General features: G+C 37.8%; 1 long non-coding RNA gene across 1 annotated transcript; it reads left to right on the plus strand.

The window, feature by feature from the left end:
• Positions 1-3691: 3691 nt before the first annotated feature.
• LOC146437722 (uncharacterized) lies at positions 3692-19378 on the plus strand. Its single transcript, XR_014851957.1, has 5 exons — positions 3692-3727; positions 10181-10240; positions 10676-10771; positions 15546-15670; positions 18948-19378. It is a non-coding gene; the product is annotated as an uncharacterized LOC146437722 (long non-coding RNA).
• Positions 19379-20315: the final 937 nt, after the last annotated feature.

A 20315-nucleotide genomic window follows, 5' to 3' on the forward strand; every position in this document is an offset into this window, starting at 1 on the left:
TGCATTATTGATTACTTGCTGAATTTAGAGGTCTCAAAATGCAGTTTTAAAGGTTTTTCATAACATTGATATTTTATGTGTGTGGAGATTTGCTGGTTACTTGGTACTGCCAAGGATTACTTAGGTTGATTATTAGTGAAATTCACATACCAGTGTTTTTATTGGACTGTCAATGTAAGATGATAAGAGCATACTTAAAATACATGCAAATTAGGCTTGCTTTAATTAAACTTTATATACTTGAAATAAAATCAGATTAAAGTGACTGTGAAAGCAGAAACTTTGTATGTCTTAGCTCTGCGTGAAACATCTACAAGTACAGTTGCCTTAAAATGGTTGTGGATTCTTTGCTAGAGAGGGAGGATTTGATTTAATGCTCAATATTTTAATGAAACTTTAGTATTAGTAAACTAGAAAGGCATGGCTGGAGAAGGGAAAAGATAAATTGCCTTCTTTGAGTTTGCATGTTAAAAGCCAATTTGAAGGCAATGTCAAGAAATTGATGTATTGTCTTCTGTGCTGAAAATTTTGCAATCGTTTAAGTGAAAGCAATTTTTTTTTGGTGTCTTTGCTTTTGGGATGGGGTAGTTCTTTTGATTTCTAGCCAAATGTGTTGAATTATAATTATGTTCTGTCTCTGTATAGAAAACGTGCTTTGAATATTCCGTAGTTACTGTGACATCCATGTAAGAAAAGGAACCATGTCATATTTCCCTTTGAAGAAACTTCATGGCAAATACGACAGCTGTCCTACAAATGAAAAAATAGCCTCTGCTAGCTGCAAGTGTGCATGGCAAATTGATGGAGAAGTGACTGATAAATGTTGGAAATGCATATTTTCAGACATAACCCTCTTTCTATGTCATGGCAATGTGACCTAAAATAGATGGTGTTTTGGCTGTTTCCTGATGGCAGCAATATCTAGTGCCTAAAAGTCTATAAATCCTAAAGAGCAACGTTAAAATTGGGAGTGGATAAGGGGAAACAAGTCAGAGAGAACCATATGAATCAAAAGAATTATCTGGAGATATATATATATATAGATATATATATATATATAATGTGGATGGTAGACTATGAGAGATTTTTAAATGTTTAAAGTTTTTAATCTATAAATTCAATTATTTGGGTGAGGATTGTAGCTTTATTACCTTTTAAATTACCTTCAACATTCAGATACATATCTTCATAACTTTGATATGGCTGGAAATAGGCTTAATTAAATAAATAATAATACTGCTTATAAATACTACCTATAAATACCAATCTAAAGTTGGTAGTTTCTGATTCTAGATATTGACAAAGTAGACAAGCAACTCCTAGCAGTGAATTGCTAAAGTATTTCCCTTGAATCATCTCCACATTTCCATTTAGGAAAAAATATGGTCATTGGTCCACTGAAGTGTTTCAACACCAAAAAAAATTCTTGTTTTACAGTATGATCTTCTCATAAATTCGGTTTAAGCTTATTGACCATGAAAAGAAGGAATCCAGCATTCCAATGTAAGTAGACATTTTGCCTTTCTAAATCTAGTTTAATTTTACGCATATTCCAAATTACTTACAAAATCACTGCATCTTGGCAGAAAGCTCTGGTCTATCAGTATGCAGCAGGACAGAAAGGAAAGATGAATACAGCTCAGAAATATTTGATTAAATTATCTTCAGGAGAAAATACTGTCTTGTTAAGTTCCCACAGGAAAACTTCTTTTTTTCAATTAGTTTTGATTAAACTCTGTGATGAGAGTTTTTGAAGTTAGGATGGAATCGTTTGTGGAAACCAAAAAAAGAAATTTAATTCAGAAGAAATCAAAGCCTTTTGGGTTAAATACCTGTCTAAGCCTCCAGAAATCCAATTTCATGTATCTGAAGTAAACTAGCAAAAAAAAAAAAAAATCTAACAGGATGAACAGGTGCATTAATATCTGAGCTGTTGTTTATCCTGGTGTCTCAAGGCTTTAGCACAGAAAAGAAATGTAGTCAACCTTTTTTCAGCTCTGAAGAGGCAAAACACAGAATATTATATTGATGCAGAAAAGATTTAGAAATACTTTATATATGAGAAATTGTAGCTGTTATCACAAGCACTTGTTCACCACAAAAGGCTTTGTTTGTGTCTGGTAAATTGTATTTTATATGTGGTAAAAAGAAAAATCTATTTGCATACTAAAGAGAAGGCAGGATCACTATTTTTTAACCTGGTTTTTTATATTACTTCAGAACTGTAATTTATATTACTTTGTCTCCATATTGTTTTAAGATGCATTTTTCACAAATATAATATGATGATGATAATAAAATGATACAGTGACCTAGTTGTGCTGAACTCATTACAGCAAATCTAATAAACACATTTTATAAACAATGCTGTGCATATTTTGCATATTTATGCATAATTTGCCAACAGAGTCTGATCAGAATCATAAAGATGCAGTGAAATCAAGATGCATGGTAATGCATGAGAAAAAAAACCCTCAAAAAGTTAAATAATTGCTTTGGCACAAGGTTATTGTTTTAGGACGTCAACCATGCCAATTTAGTTTACCTCTTGTATTTGGTAAAACACTTTTTTTGTTGGGTTTTGTGTCTGAAGAAAGGTTCTTAGATTCAGGGATAGAGGATTTTTTCCATTTGTTTTGTTTAGTTTATAGAGCAGATTGTTTGGATCTGTGGGCCTTTGATGTGAAGGGTATTCAGTTTATTTTTTAAAATGAAAAGGAAAGTAAATTCCTAAGGTAGGACTTTGCATAATGAATATCAGTGTTGTGTGTGTTATCTATATTTCAGCTGTGCACATATTATTCCAGGCATTGGCCATAATGTCTTGGTGTGAAACAACTCATAGTTCTTTGCCTTTCTCCTAAAAATATGCACCTTAGTGATGTCTTCATACACATTGGTAGTCCTTTTGAAGTCATAGGAATGAGCCACCTCCATAAAGATCTGTTTAGTTGCACAGGTAAAGCCTTAGCCTGTAAACATTTACATCATCCAATCTGTATTCATGCAAAAAATGCTATCTTCACAAAAAGTAGTAGGGTAAGGAAAAATTCAGCTGGAGAAGAAATTTTATAATAAGCCCAGTAAAAGATGAAAATAAGTTGTTGGAAGGTCACCTGAAGCAGGTGTAAGGCAGTGAGAAGCAGACTTGCTGCCTTGGAGATCATTACCTGCACTGCAAAAAGTTTTAGAGGATTCATGAGGACTTCATGCTTTGTATTTTCATTGACATATCAGCAATGTCTAAAAAAAATCCTCTACTCCCTTAGCAGCATTAAACTAGTGAGAGAAAAATGAAATGATTGGCTAGTTTGTCTGTGCATTGATTTTTTTCTCCTATGTCAATGTGTATTACTGTGAAAACATTTTAAGGCTTTTCCCATGGTTAACCTTGTAGAAAAGTATGAGAAACCCTTAACATCCATTTCTAGTGAAAAAAGATCATTTGACCTCAGAATCTGTGCACATGTCCACAGATTTGGTTTTGTGTGTTCAGCTGAGGATGCAGTAAAGGCTGGGCAAATTAAAGGTTAATCCTTCAGCTGAAGTGCAGAAGTGTTTCCTGCTGCCTGCAGGTGGGAGATGAATATGCTAATAGAGCAAGCCTGACTCTGCAGTGATTTGCAGGTGAAAATGTAACTTGTGATAATTAAAGGCTAATTACTTTTAGCTAGCAAGTGGGAACCAGGTGCTCTGAAGCAAACGAGGAAGATTTTATTTTGTGCTGGTAAGGCTTTTGGAAGGGGAAAAGAAGGGATTATGATTGAGTTTCTTTTCTCTTGCCTTGAATTTTTTTGGTTTTAGTAAAGTAGAGGGCAGAAATGAAATGGTTAGGTTTAACATGCAGTTTTCATAGGTTTTGGGGGGTTACTTTTATTTAGTTTTATCATTGTGTTCCTTAAGAGATGGCCAAACAGAATTAGGCAGGAATTCTGGAAATGTTTTTTGCAGTTTACATGTTAGTAATATTGCCATTACAGGCAATGTGTCTTGTTTCAAATGCTGTTTCAAAAAACAGCTCCTCCTGAGATGCTCACTAGAAAGATCTCTTTTGAAAGCTTCTCTCAACTATAGCTTTCAAAGGCACCCCCAAGGGTGAGCACTCAGACAGATTAGAGAATTAGAGCTTCCCACATATTTCCATCTTGCCTTTATGGCAGGATGTGTTAACTTTCTAAAGTCTTCCCTTTGAAGGCTCGTGGATCCAAGGAAGTTCAGGCATTTACACCCACATTCCTCTTTTCCAAGGCAGTCTGGTCACTATCACAAGTAGCCTCATGAAGATATTTCTATGTTAAATGAGGTGCCATGTTGCTTATCTGGGAAGTAAACAATTCGACATTGTGAAGGTGTAAATCTAATTCTTTTGGTTACTGCTTGGCTATTTACCCTTTGTACACTTATGCACTGTATATTTTACACTGGCTTTACAGTTGAAAAAATAATCAATTTTCTGTTTAGACAGATATATGTAATTATTTACTGGTTGAGTCTACACATCATGACAATTAATCACTTAGAATAGTGGGTGATGAATCTATACACTCATTAATGAACTTTTTTCTTGTAATCCCTTTACTGGGGCTGTAGTCATTCAGACCACCACAGGTGGTATCTGCAATAAGAATGTAGGCTTTGCTATCACTCAGTGGATCTGTGCTCAGGCTCTAGATTATTTATATTACCTGCATGGCTGTTGATCCTTTCCTTGGGCAGGTTTAAAGGCACTGAAACGTTAAAGTTCTAACCAGGTAAGTATCTGATTTATTTTTAAGATATCCACTTTTAAAATGTGGCTTTCTTTGGCTATTTTAGCCTTCTTACCTGGCTTGTAGATGTGTTCTTCTTACATCAAATCTACACAGTGGAAAGACCAGTGGTGCTAGTAGCTAATTTTTAATCAAGAATTAAGACATGAATATATTCTTGCAGGCCAGGAAGTGTGAGAATTTCCCCAGGTTAGAAAAATCAGCTTTGAACTGAAATGAGTAGAGAAACATCATGATCTCCTTCTCTATGTTTGTATCTTAAAATTTATTGGCAGCTAACTTGTACTTTAAAAACAATTATCCCCAAATGAGGCATTTCTTTTAACTCTTCAGGTTAACATTTGTTTTGAAAGACTTTAGTGTAAGTTATTGAGTGGAACTGCAGACTGCCCAGGTACCAGCTGGAGGTCTGGGGTGGCCTCCTTCAGAGGTCAACTCAATTTCCAGCAAGTTTGTTGTCTTTTAATAGTGGGGAGACCTTTAGGGGTGATTTGTCAGGACAAATTGGGCAGCAAAAGCCTGTGTGGGCAGCCAGGTAGGCCAGCTAGTCCTCTTGATTTTGCTTTTAAAATGTCAAGAGAACTGATGTGTCCTTTTGAACTTTTCTATTCTACTGCATCAGCATCTTTTGCACAAAAAATGTTCCACTAGGGCTTTTTTTTTCCTTTTTTTAAAATATTTGATCTAGTTGTAATTCTGATTTCCTTTAGGAAGTGATTGTATGTTCTTATAGCTGTACTTCGAGATGAAGGGTATTATAATGGGTCTTTCATTTTTACAGATGAGTATGTAAATTGAGTGGTAGAATCCAATACTGTATAATTACATTGATCAGTAATTCTGATGTGGTTTTGTTCCTGTAAGTCTCTCCTGAAGTATGTTGCAGAAAGGAGGATAAAAAAATTATTGGTTAAAAGCAGCAGCACACAGAGTAGCAAGAGTAGTTTATATGCATTTACTTATTAAAGCATTGAAACAGTCAGGTCAAATGGGCTCACAGGCTGCAAGGAAGACATCAATTACCTTCTCCATATTGTAAATACCTTACTCTATAAAGTGCAATTGCTGTAATTAGTAGACCAAATTATGAAAAAAGGCATTCTCTGAAGAATTAAGGTGCCATCCTTCAGCAGCTTAGGAACTCCCATTTAAGTCTTATCTTATCCTAAAGATATGTGTTATTAGTTTATTCCATCACCCTCTTTTTGGACACCTTATCTCTGGAAACACCTATGAGAATAAAAAGAATAGGTGTTTATTTCTCACTAGCATTCTCTTTAGTAAATAATGAGTCAGATATTCATGCACATTTTCCCAAAGCTGCTTTATATACCAAGACATGAATTCCCCAAAGCAAGAGCTCTCCCACAATCCCTGAATTTGTGCTTGGTGCCTTTGCATCCACTGGGCTGATAGACAAGGATGTCTACAAATTATTTTAGATTTTCTTATTTTCTTTAGAGCCTTTAAAAACATGTGGATTTTCATCCTGTTGTTTTGCTCTATCATGGTCTAACTGGGATTTCTGTTTCAGGATGATACCTTCTTGGCTTAGATAATCTTTTGCATTTAATTATATTTTAGCTCTTTTTATTTTATACTATCTCCCTCCTTCCCACCCCTCATTTCCTTAGGGAATACTCATCTTTGATATGTGCATGAAGAACAGGTAATGAGGAAAACTGATAAAGCTGGAAATAATTTTAAGAAATATTTTTTCCTGTTGCAGTACAGCTAACAAAATTAAAATATATATGTGTAGCACAGTATAGTGTTACAGAAATATAATTAATAGCAGTATAGAACATAATAAATAACTGCTTTCATTTTATCAGCTAATATGCAGAAAATCTCATGGACAGAAAGTTTTCCACATCCTCTGATATGTATGGATGTCCTTGAATTTCACTGATACTGAAAAACTAGTTTATCACACTTCAGTGAGTTCCTTATGTCCTTGTTTTCCAACAGTGATAACTTAATTTTCTCGGTGAAGTGGTGGAAAATGCAACATTTCACAAAACAAATTATAGCAGAGAAATAGAAAGCAACAGAGAGGATCCTTTCTTTTTCTTCTTTATAAAAATGTTTTTATTATTATTGCTGTTTGAAAAAAAAAAAAAAAACTGAAATCTGAAGAGGGTTCTTTTGGGTTTGTTCAGTATTTTTTATCCTTGGGTGAGGATGGTAAGGGAAAAATAAACTTTGGCAGTTTAGTAGGTGTCTCAGAGAGCTCAGCTGGACTGAGCAAGGTGGGGCTAGAGGAAGGGAATGACAGATCTCTAATAATGATTTTGTTATTCCTTGATCAAAGATTGGTAAAATCTTTGAAATTACCCCATTAGGCAACTGGATCAGCAGCATTCTGGCAGCCTGTGCCATGTGTGGGAAGCACATCTGTAAAGCAGCCAGAAGTGAGGGGTTTAGCACCCTGAGAGGAAGATGCACCTAGATAGTGTGGCAAGACAGAGATGTAACTTTGATAGCTGCTGTGGGCTGGGCATTTACCATTTCTTGCCCATAAATTTTATGAGCAAATTATGTAGGTGTATGCAGAAGAGAGACCTTGCTTATTATTAGGAAAGAAGGAAGGGAAGAAAAGGAGGGAAAAACCCCAGACCATCAGCTTTTGGGAGTGGTGGATCTGTTTTGGAGCTGGCTGTTGCTGGCCCTGCTGAACATGGGGGTGCTCCTGGTTCCTTCTTCCAGAGGTCACCCCTACAGTCATCCCCCCTGCACCAAAACCTTGCCAGGTAAATCAGATACCATGGTTAATAAGCATGAGGAAAAAACCAAAAAGCAAAAAACCAGCTCATTTGAAAGATTCATTTTTTTTCTGTTTATGAGGTGGATTAAGTGAATATCAACTTGACAGGGACAAGCTTTGCACCATGCAGTGGTTTTGTATGGCTGGCTTGCCTGGTGTGCTGCAATGGGACACTCATTTACATGGCTGGTCTGGTGCTTTGAGGAAAAACTGTCCAGTCCATGCAGCATAAGGCAGATCAGGATGAATTTATTAATAAGGACACAAAATAAAGACAAATAAAAAATATTAAACTTGTGTGTCCCTGCAGTAAATGAGAAAGTTAGTGTATGTAAAAGGCTGTTTGGGTAGAGGGGGACTGTTTCAGGTTGGCTCACACTCCTTAAATGTTCATTCATTAAGAAAATTTTCTCAGAATGATAAAATTGGCATTACGAAAGTTATATGATTTAGAACACAGAAATAAAAATATTGGTCAGAATTTGCGTTTCTTTTCATCTGGAAAACTTCAGCCACAACCAGAGGAACATTTCTATATGTCCATGAGCAAGGAGCAGGGCTGAGTGGTTTTTGACACATTCTTTAGTAATGCTGCTATCTTTTTGTTTTTCAGGAATGTAATGCAATGATTTCTGAGTTGTCTTCTATTTGTCCATGACCACCTTTGCACCTTTGAAAAGAGAACTTTTCTCTTCCCCTCATGACAAGGCAGTAGGATAAATTAGAGACTCAAACCTGAGCAGAGCTGCACTATAAACCCACAAAGGCATGGACAGGCTGATGAGTGAGAGGAAGAACACAACGTTCCTTGAACAAGGGAAGATTTAAGAAAGTCAAGTTTCTAAGGTCTCAGGAGCTCCTTATGTAAGCAGGGTGCTTAAATAGCTCCCTGACTCTCTCTGCAGCCTCTTTGCCCTCTGGGCAGCACCTGAAGGAGTTCTGAGCACACTTGGGTTGCTGCTGTGGCCCCAAGGAGCCTGCTGCCCTTGGGCACGTTTTGTTCAACGTGCCATTACAAGGTTTTAGAAAAAAAGCAGCAAACCTGTTGTGTGTGTTCACAACACTCAGGGCTGCCCAGTGGATGCTGACATTGATCTCTTTTGTGTTTGCCTTATCTGCTGCTTTAGACACTGACACTCACAGGCTCCCCACCGGCTCCCTGGGCTTTGTTACAGGGAGGTTGGAGCTCTCCAGTGGTGGCAGATGATGTCTTTTCCAAATTCCCACCGGTTATCCCTGTCCTTCTCCATTAATGGCTCTCCGTCGCTTATGTATGTTGCCAAAGAAGTTTGTATAGCTCTGCTATCAATGGCCAGTTTCACCTCTAAAGGGAAAAAGTGGTACTTTAAAAAAAAAAAACCAACCAAAAAACAACCCACCCCTGAAAAGCAAGCCTAATTGGATAAAATAGACAAAGCCAACAAAACCTACCACAAACAAGCAACCCTTCCAGTATGTTTGCAGAATTTAGGCAATAGAAAAGGGAGAGTGAAAAGTGTTTTTATTGGCATAGCCATAAACTTCTAAAGTTTTTCACATTTGAAGCTGCAGTGTGTAGCAAAAGAATGAAAACATTTTTGATTTATTTGAGATACAGCAGCTAACTCTCACAAAGCTGTGAGCATCAGAAAGTGATAACTTTTTTCAAGCAAAAAAATCATTGCTAATTGATTCAAATGAAATAACTTTTAAGATATGAGAAACCACTGTGTCATTTGTTTTAATAACTTCTTGATAGAAGGGGAGAAGTTTTAATATTTGACTTAAGAATAATGTTCTAATTATGAGTCTCCTTAATTCTAGCACAGTTAAAGCCAATCCATGTTTACAACTGCACATACAGCTAAGCATATCCTTTTAATCTGATAGCTCTTTTTGTGAATGTAAATCTTACTTACATCTTTAAAGTATTTAGAGCACTTCACTACTTTGCTGTTGTTCTACTATATGCTTCAGGTCCTGAAGTAATTAACAGAAAGGGTATTATTTTAGTTTGAATTTTGGTTGGGTTTTTTTTTGGTTTATTTTAAATAACAGTATAATTCATAGGTTCATTTAAAGTCATTGATAACTTTAATTCATGGCAGCAACACTACCATGAAAGCCTAACTAGGTTACTTTTGATTGCAGCTCCAATCTTTTGTGACTTCAGGATATTAAACTCCAGAAAAAAGTGTATTGGGGCCAAAGCTAGTGGATGGTGCAAGTGGAAATCACAAGTATAATATCTGTCTTTCTGGGCTGGCTGTGCCTCAGTGACTTAATTCAGTGCTAGTAGACAGCAGAGCTTTCAAAGACACTTAGAAACATACTTTTATTTAGTGCTGATTATGTTTAACACACCAAAATTCGCAGCCTGTAAGTTGTTAGTTATTAGAATGATTTTAGGAAAGTCCATTGCTTTAGGAAAACAGTGTAAAATATGAAGCAGAGATAAGATGCAGTTTAGCATGGAATAGCAGACTGTACAATTAATTTCTTTGCACAGCTTTACCATGAACACACATTCACTGAATCGAATCATTGTAAGCCACCACTTAATTTTAGCTAATTGCATTGTCTTGTCCATCACCCTCATTTCCTAAATGGTTGCCATTCTTGAAAGACCATTCCTAGCCCATTTCACTTAAACCCTTTCTTTCAGTAGGTGCTTTCTTCAGGATGGCTGATATTCTACAAGCTGTCTGGCTACTCCTGGGTGCAGGTCTGCAGGAGTTATTGCTTTGTAATCCTCTGATTACAATTCTTCTTATAGTATTTATTATTATTATTACGATTATTATTATTCCTGAACATGGTTCTTCATTTATTTATGAAGTCGTAGTAATTATGCATTTTTATTGGGAAGAGAATGTGGAGTTAGAATTAAGATAAAGCTTTCTTTAGTTAAAAAAAAAATAAACAAAAAACTCCTCATTGAAATCCAAAATGTATCAGTGATTTCCTTTATCTGATAATCATTATCAGATATGTGGGAATTCATGATGTTCAATAAATACATTCAAGTTTTGAAGGTAACTTTTTTTCTGGATATTTTACCAGAATAATTTCTTCTTTGTTGGTAGAAAAACAAGCACTTGATTTTACATAACATTTAAAAAATTATTCTAGTACCTTTAATGTATAAATTCTCTGACAGTGCTTAAAAGGAGAGACCAATATGTTCCTCTCTTGTCTGTTGATTAGCAGAGCTTATCTTTCTGCATGAAAACTGGAAAAGTCTAGTAATTGTCAAGTAAGTGCATGATATAAGTCTTTGGTTTTAGTCTGGATTGAACATGGACTTGTATTAGTACCCTTGAAGAGGAGACAGTTGTGTTAACAGAAGCCTCATGCTGACATTCTCACAAATTATTTTTTGTCAAGGTTTGAGATTTTCACATGTCTTTTTTTTTTGTTTTTGAAGATTGGTTAGCTTCAGATGCAAAAAATATCTGGTGTGGCTTTTTGAAGACCCAGGGAGCTCACAAAGAAGACAAATTATCTAAGGAGACTCATTATTTTTATTCACATGGCTTTCTCAGCTGATAGCAATTTTACCAAGCTGCTTTTTATCAAGATTGAATATTATGACTAACAAAGTGGGATGCAGAAGCTCAGGCTCTGCAGGGCTGCTGGTCTGACCACTGCCTGGTTTTCCTCCTGTCATGCCATAAAAAGCATCAGCAGCACTCAGCCACCTGCAAAAGGTTCAGAAAGGAGCAACATCAGAGCTTCCCCAAGATGGGAATAACTGCATTTGGTGATTAGCAATTATCAGGTGTCAGGCAGTCTTGGAATGACAAGTGCCAAGTCTGTCAACATCATCTGTGAGCAATTTTATCAGTGCTGGTTTTGGCACTGTTGTGCAGACTGAAGTCTGAATGTCATGAACACCAGCTAAGGCCTTTTTGTGACTGTGTGGTGGTGGTGTCATCTGTCTGAAGGGTTTATTTATACTAGATGGAAGTTTTATGGATGACTTTAAAGACAGTAGTAGCCCATTAGATCCAGGAGAAATTCAGGGGGAAAAAGAGGGTGCCTTGGGGAAAGAAGAGGGTGTATCACTTTTGCAAAAAGGGGCAGGCATCTCAGGAAGTGTTTAAGGATGGTAGGTCATGCAGAAAGAAAATTAAAGAGGTGAAAACTCAATTAGAACTTAATCTGGCCACTTCTGCAAAAGGTAATAAAAAATGTTTTAATAAATTCACTAAATAGCAAAAGGAAGGTCAAGGAAAACTCTGTTCTTTATGGGATGCAGGGGGGAATACAGTCACCAAAGATGAGGAAAAGGCTGAGGAACTCAATACCTCCTTTGCCTCAGTTTTCAGCAATCAGACATGTTGTTCTCTGGAGAAGTGGCCTCCTGAGCTGGTAGATGGTGTCAGGGAACAGAATAGTCCCCCTGTTATCCAGGAGGAAGCAGTTGGTGACCTGCTGAGCCACTTAGATGTTCACAAATTTATGGGACCAGAGAGGATCCATCCTAGGGTGATGACGGAGCTGGAGGAAGAGCTTACCAAGCTGCTCTCCACCATTTCCCATCAGTCCTGGCTCACTGGGAAGGTCCCAGAGGACTGGAAGCTGCCCAGTGTGATGCCCATCCACAGGTAGGGCTGGAAGGAGGAGCTGTGAAACTACAGGGTTGTCTGCCTGACCTTGGTGCCCAGCAAGATTATGGAACAAATCATCCTGAGTGTGATCACAAGGCACCTGCAAAGGGCCAAGGGATCAGACCCACCAACAGCATCCTGGCCTGGGTCAGGAACAGTGTGGCCAGCAGGACCAGGGCAGTGATTGTCCCCCTGTACTCTGGGGAGGCCTCACCTCGAGTGTTGTGTTCAGTTCTGGGCCCCCAGTTTAGGAAGGATGTTGAGGTGCTGGAGAGTGTCCAGAGAAGGACAACAAGGCTGGGGAAGGGTCTGGAAAACAAGCCCAGAAAGGAACAGCTGAGGGAGCTCAGGGTGTTTAGCCTGCAGAGGAGGCTCAGGAGAGACCTCATCACTCCACAAATCCCTGACAGGAGGTTGTGGCCAGTGGGGATTTGTCTCTTCTCCCTGGCAACAGTGATAGGATGAGAGGACAAAGCCTTAAATTGCACCAGAGGGGGTTTAGGCTGGACATCAGGGTGAAGTTCTTCACTGAAAGGGTGATTAGGCATTGGAATGAGCTGCCCAGGGAGGTGCTGGGTTAAGAAAAGACTGGATGTGGCACTTAGTGCTGTGGTCTAGTTGAGCAGGTGGCATTAGGTCACAGTTGAGCCTGATGATATCAAAGGTCTTTTCCAACCTAGTTGATTCTATGATTCTGTAATTGGGCTAATTGTGCTTGTAAAGTCAATATTGTGTTCAAAGAAGCAATGGGTTTTTTCCCCCCTTAATTCTAATAAAGCTGTGAAGAAGCAGATTTCTATACCCATATCTCTGTGAGGATGCTTTAATTACATATAAACATAGCTAATTACTCCAGGTGATATTGAAGAAATTATTATTAATACTGTGTGGATGTTTAAGGAAACCAGAGCTTTGAATTGGTTACACAACCTGGACTTCTTAGATGTATCTGTAGGTACATGGGAATTTTTTCTCAGAGTAAATTTAAAAGTAATTAGGTTTTTGTTTGGATATGCTGTGTTTGTTTGGGAGGAATCAGGGTGGTGGTTAGGGTTTGTTTGCTTTCAAGTAAAACCAAACAACTCATTGAAGACAAGTTTTAATGTCTGAGGTTTACTCTATTGCTTTTTATTATCACTGTGTTATTCTCTAGTTCCAGTGTAACCATTAAGCACCCAAACCCATCACCAGCAGTTCTGTCACAGCAGAGTGAAGGGAAGGGAATCTAATTCCATGAGACTTGCCTAGATAAGGATCTTGGGGATAAAATTTTGAGACACAAAGTAGTTGGTCATTTGCAGAGGGGAGGCAGCTATTACATCAGGTAATCAGAGTTATGGTTGCTTTCAGTTTCTCAGCTTGAATTGGCAGAGAAAACTCGTAATTTTTGTTCTGGTGGGTCTGAGGAGTATTGGTCTGTCACAGTTGCATATGAACCCTTTATAATCTCAATAAACAACAATACCAATCACAGTGTTGTATTCTGTCTGCCATTTCTGCCATAGCAAATTTCTTCTGCATGTTGTAGTCCTCTACTTGCTCTAAAAATCAAGAAAAAATTGAAGTACAATAGCTCCCAAATTTCTGTCTAAATACATTACTTTTCATCAGGTTACTTATTTCCTTCTTCTTCTTTAGATTCTTTCTGTTCCTTTGGTTCTTTCTTCCTTGAGACAGCTTTCATGCTGCAGATTCATCTGTGTTATTTCTGACTGACCTCACAAAGTGCTTTTTCTTTAGCTCACTAATTTTTGTCAGTTCCAGTAAGAATATCTGAATAGTTTATATATGAATTAACTCTAGCTCGTGGTGTCTAGGGACATTCATTACAGTTTTCAGTACCCATGGACAGTTATAAAAGCATTTAACATTAATGCAAATTTAAATTTAGTTGACTAGGTAATAAATCACTCTGTTTCACTTTCTTCCCATTTTATCTTTTAGGTCTCTATTGCATTTGTTATACAGCAGATGTACATTTTATTTCCTGTTACCATTCCTGCCTGATGTGGCTGGAGCAAACCTCTTTACATTTGTTTTCATATTAATAACCTCTGTTCTAATGATCAAAATACTTGATCTGAGACAAGGCTTTATTATTATTGTCATTGATATATAGGAGATCCTTTTTAAGATTTTTTTCTGGTTGCATTTTTTTCATCTTTAAAAGAGATGGATTTGCTTCTCTTTACTCCTAATATTTTGCATTTGTGAACACTTACTGCCTTGGAAACAGACATGCCAGCTCCTGAGGGACACAAGGTAGAGGTAAGTCTTTTTCCCAAGAATCTAGCCTGGGACGGGACAAGGGGAACAGCCGTGCCAGGGGAGGTTCATGTTGGACATCAGGAAGAATTTCTTCACAGAAACAGTGCTAAACCATTGGAATGGGCTGCCTAGGGAGGCGGTGGAGTCACCCCATCCCTGGAAGTTTCAAGAAATGACTGGATGTGGCAGTTCATGCACAGTGTGGCACTTAGTTGACATGGTGATGTTTGGTCAAAGGCTGGACTTGATGACATTGGAGAACTTTTCCAACCTAAATTATTTTATTATCTGTCTGGGAACAATTTTGTTCACCCTGCAGAAACAGGATGAGGAAGGCAAATCTCAGTTGCTTCTTCCCCTCTCCCACGGCCACTGAAGGTGGGTAGTGTTTATTTTTGATCAAGAAAGAGCCCTTCCCTGAAGGCAATCTGTTAGGAGAGCTCAGGCCAGGGGCACGCTGATGATGACAGTGAGGTCCCTTGTGCACATCAGACACTGAATTTAGGAAAATATTTTGCACATTCCTGCGCTGATTGCTGCCTCCCTGCTCAGAGTGATGCCCTTCATGCAGCACTGTGGGTTTTCTTCCAGAGAAGCTTCCAGAAGGTTCTCTGCTGTAACTGGTTTCGAGGTTTCCCTTTTCACTTTTTGCACGTGATGCGTTGTTCACGGTAGGAACCCTTTCTAAACATTTCTACAGTGATGGCCACACTTTAATCTGATTTATTTTGGATAGGCACTATTGCAGTACACATGTTTATTAAGTGACTTTGAGCCTCTAATAAACCATGCCTGGATAGTTCTCATTTACAGAAGAAATACTGTTTACCCCATTCTCTTCTGGACCAGAAGTTGCTGTAGGAAATAGTGGAGATTCCTGACGAGCTCCTTAAAGCTTCTGCAGCTGGTCATTTCAGTCAAGTAAATAACATTTCCAGCAGCTTCCATGAAGAAGTGTTTCATTATGTTGTCAGGCATGAAAATTGTATTGTCACTACATACAAATGTTTTTGGAAGAATTGACAGCTTTTTGATTCATGTGTCTAGGATTCTAGCTGATGCTGGTGATGATATGTGACACCTGAGAGGAGAAGAGCTTTTGTGCTGTGAGAACTTAGGGAGGAAAATACTCTTTGTTGCACCTCACAGACCCAATTAAGCTTCATGTTGGGCAATATGAGACGTAACTTGGGACCTCATGGAAAGAAAGCTCTGTTAGAGAACCATCCAAATACACAGCCTATCTAGGAGAAATGTTCCAGCTGTACTTAAAGGTTAGTTTTAGCTTCTTTGAACATGTGCAAGCTTGTGTTGAAAAGACTGATAAGTAGAGAGTGGTTTTAGGATCCTAATTCTTTCTCAAAGTAGGAAAAAATTCCTATTTTGAGGAACGAGGGAAGGAAAACAAACCTTTTATTTATGCAAGGTATTGTAATGTGTTTTGTGACATTTCCAAGGCTGACTAGAAGGGCAAAGAGGAATTATAATAATACAAGCTAAAGAGAGAATTATTTATGTAAAAGTTTGAGGGGTTTTAAAGTATGAATTTTGATATACACTCACTATTTAAAGTTATTAATCTGTATTATCAATAGTATGATGTTCTGGATTCTTTTCTTGCTGTGCCATTTGTTTTGTAACGTAAACATTTCACATTCATCAATGTTCTCCTTAAAAAATGTGTTTTGTAGGATGATCAAAATATACCAGCGAGTTTTCAGTCTTTTATGTAGTTTTCTTTAGTTTCAAATTTGTGCAATCTATAAGGAAAAGGAAATTATAAATGCATTTTCCTATTTGCAGAGAAAGGCAGATCTCAAACCAAAATATAGCTTTAGGTTTTTCTCTGGCACAGTTATAGACCTTGAAAAACAAAATATAAAAATAAAAAAATCAAACCAAAACCTGAAACATCTTTCTGGAAATTCTTTATGGGAACTTTTTAATCACAGAACATATTATATATATTTTTTTCTGCCAGCAACTCTTTGTGAGATGACATCTGACTAACCTGGGCAGGTAAAAAAAAAAAAAAAAACCCACAAAAAAACCCCTACAATAACCCCCAAAAAAACTTAGTTAAATAAGTAGAGTTTTGGCTGTACTTGGCTTTAAAATTCACAATTTCTTTATACCAAAAAAGGCTGTGAAACAGAGGGCTTGAATGGCTTCTGAAGTGAAACCTTTTCCTTCCTTAATGCAAGATGTATGCAAGTAAACAGTAGATGTTAAAAATGCCAGACATTTAAGGCATCAGAATTTTTTTTCCAGTAACATATATGGGAAATTGAAATAATATCTCTTTTTAAAATCAGCAGGAAATGCCTGGGAAAAATTTTGCCAGGAAAGAAATTGGAAGTTGGCCCAGCACAATCCTGTCAATATACTACAATATGCCAACCATCAGAGGAGTGAGATTGATACCTGAGACTGTTTCAGCAGCTGTACCTGCTCAATACCTAAATGCAGAGAGTTCTGTTTGCTTTTTTAGCATAACTTTTGGGGGTTTTTAAATTAAATATTAGGTGTGAAAAATATATGTACATCTCCTGACTCGAGAATTTAGATTTTAACATCATGAGTAAATATCCCTTTCTCCTTGAGACAATATTAATGTCCAGTCCCCCAGTTTGTCTCATACCTTCCACTGGACTGGCAACTTAAAAAAAAAAAAAAAATCATTAAAGAGATCCAGTCTTGTTTGAAACAATTCAAGGGGCAGAGCATTTACCCCACTGCCTGGCATATTACTCTTTCTTGTCCACAAGGCTAATTACCTGTGCTGTTTAAAGTGCTCAGTGAATCAGAGTCCAGCTTATCAGAAGAACACAGATCTCAGCTGCTTGGATTTTCTGTGCTGTCTCCTATATGTATTTTTTTTTTCACAAGCTGTATTTAAAGAGTGGACCAGAAGGGCAGGAACAAACATACATTTATTTCTTCTTAGAGCCTACCATTTGATCTTTTATTTTCTTTTGGTGCTGTATAGAGCCTGTTAAGAGCCTTGCCGTTCAGAAATGTGTCCCATTGATCTTTTGGAAGAGCGCTGGTTTGGCCCTTCAGATCCCAGCCAGGCTTTGGCATCATGCTGATCGCTTCTGTGCTGTGAAATGGATTTGTCACAGCGGTATTTATAAAGAATCCTTTCTTGAAAATAAAGAGATGTCTTCACCCCACGTCCCCTCCCCAAAAAGGGGAGTTAAAGGGAAAAAAAGGAACCAAAAACTAGACTGAAAGAGACACTGCCAAACTCTGTGGGAAGGAGAGAAGTAGGGAATAAAGTGGGAAGAAAATTTGTTAAATCTAGCGCTTACGTAACAGCAACAACTTCCCTATGTGACAATATAAGGCAAGATAAAAAGCGTCTGGAAATTCATACAGTTTTTCAAAATTAAAAACAATGTAAACCAAAAGCTGATATTTCCTTGAAAATGCTTTTTTACAGTGACTGGCTTATGGGGATTTATGTATGGTAATAAATTAATGCTGCATTTTTAAGGAGTCACATCGCAATCACAGAGGAATTTCTGTTTAAATGCCTAGTTTCTAGCTTTCATGTGAGAATATTTATAACCCATTTCCTTTACACTGCCACTCTTCTTATAAGCACAAGGATAATTATAATTGTAAATTAGCATTATATAATTAAAATATAAATCAGCATTAAATTTTTTAAATTAGTTTTCATTTGAATGCTTTCATTTCTGCTCTATTATAAATGATGGATTAATTTCCATTCACCACTTTTGAATACCTTTGAGCAAATGCAATGATTTCAGTGCTTAAAATCCTAACTTCCTGCAGAAATGTGTTTTTTCTTATTATTTAATTATGGGTACAGTATGAATTATCATATCTTATAGTAAAACTTTATTTTCAGAGTATAAAGTCCTTATAAATTCTTTAGCTTGTACTTTTTTTTTTGCCTGATGTATTCAAAAAGATCAATAGTAAATAGAGATTAAAGCACGCTCTAAGATTCTAGAGTTCTTACCTCCCACTAATGAAAAATTCCAAGTCTCTCTGGCTAACTGTATTGTAGCAAAACCTGCATTTAATCTTGAAAGACACCATGCTCACAGGACAGGTGTGTGTCACAGGACATTTTGTGTCAAATTTTGCTCTTCACAAATCCATTGTAGCACAAATTGGCCCTGCAGAGTGCCACAGGTGAGTGAATTCATCTCAGAAATAAAAAAACATATGGGATGTTGCGCCCAGAAGAGCAAAGGGAATACTGAGAAGGTCTTGGAGTAGCTAAATAATCTGAGTTGCAGTCAAACAAGAGTTAAAAGGAGCGAGCCAGAGTGTTTCTAAAATGCACATACACGTTCCTCTAGGCCTGTGCATGTCTTGTGTGTGATACTAACAGTTCTATTATCATGATTTGAGTAAAATCTCCCATCAAGGACTTCAGCCTTGCTTATCAGGGTGACTACTCGAATGTTGGTATATCCATGTGCAGCATGCAATCAGTTTGCTGAAGTTCCTCAGCTCTGAAGTGTTTTTAATGTAGTGTCCTACAAAATGATTTTGTTTTGTTTCCTTTAGGGGTCTGTTTTGGTCCTCTGGAGAGAGATGTTACCAGGCATGACCTTCCCTTCAGAAGGGACTGATCTTTCCAGTTACTGCCTCTGCACAGATTTTCAGTACGGGGAGAAATTCAATATAATAAATATTGACTTAATATCAAGATGCCTTTGAGATTTCTTGTTCAGATTGTTCAGTCTGTCTTACTCGGGATGAGCTTTCAAAGGCACTGCACTCAAAGGCCCACAGCACATTTCAACTTTTCAATCACGCCAGTAGTTGCTAAATTATTTTCTGCACTATGGAAGACATTTTACTTTCTAAATACACCAGACAATTTCTAAACAATCCAAAGTGATGAATCCCATATGCACTGCAGCCTTGAGAAGAGAAGACTTCTGGGAGATCTTATAGCTCCTGCCAGTAGCTAGAGGAGCTACAAGAGATCTGCACTTTGTATTGAGGATATGTGGCAACAGGACAAAGGGGAATGGTTTTAAACTGATAGAGGGCAGGTTAAATTACATGTTACGAAGAAATTCTTCCCGGTGGCAGTGGTGGCACAGCCAGAGAATCAAGAAAGTAAAAGTGAGAAAACTCTTGGGTTGAGGTAAAGACAGTAAAGCGGAAGCTGCACATGCAAGCAAACCAAACAAGGAGTTGATTCACCACTTCCCATGGGCAGGAAGGTGTTCAGCCATTCCCAGGAAGTCAGGTCTCCAATGTGGGTAACAGTGACCTGGGAAAACAAATGCCATTGCTCCAAATGTCCCCCTGATGCCTTTTTCCACTAGCTTTGCCTGCTGAGTTTGGAATAACACTTGGGGCAGCTGGAGTCCACTGTCCTGGCTCTGTCCTTGCTCAGCCTCTCATTGGTAAGTGGTTTGAGGAGAAGAAAAGGTTTTAGCTGTGCAAGCACTGCTCAGCACCAACTAAAATATCCATGTATTCACAGTGCTGTTTCCAGCACAAATCAAAATCAAAACCTATCTGCTATGAAGAAAATTAATTCTACATCAACCAAAACGACACAGGCAGAAACAGGAACATCCACCAGGAAAGAAACCAACATCAACAGCATCCTGTATTCTCCCTGTGCCAAGCAGAATGCAATAATTTAAAGAAAGGGAGTGAATGGAGGCAAATGCACGTTCAGGGTGCCAGGTGAACCCACTCCCTGCCCACCTTGCCTTCTCAGCTCCTTCTTTACAGCAAGTGTGAGGCTCTGGATGGAGAAGATAATCAGTTGGTGGTCAATCTCCACCAGATGTGTTCCCAAGGTCAGAAAGGCCTCTGCCCCATATCACAACTCCTCCACAAGTACAGAAGGTTAGATATGCCAGACAGACCCTTAGATTAATAGACAGCCCTGCCAGAGAGGATGGGATA

Source organism: Lichenostomus cassidix, chromosome 4, assembly GCF_008360975.1.
Source record: "Lichenostomus cassidix isolate B80296 chromosome 4, HeHo_3.0, whole genome shotgun sequence".
NCBI classification, from domain to species: domain Eukaryota; kingdom Metazoa; phylum Chordata; class Aves; order Passeriformes; family Meliphagidae; genus Lichenostomus; species Lichenostomus cassidix.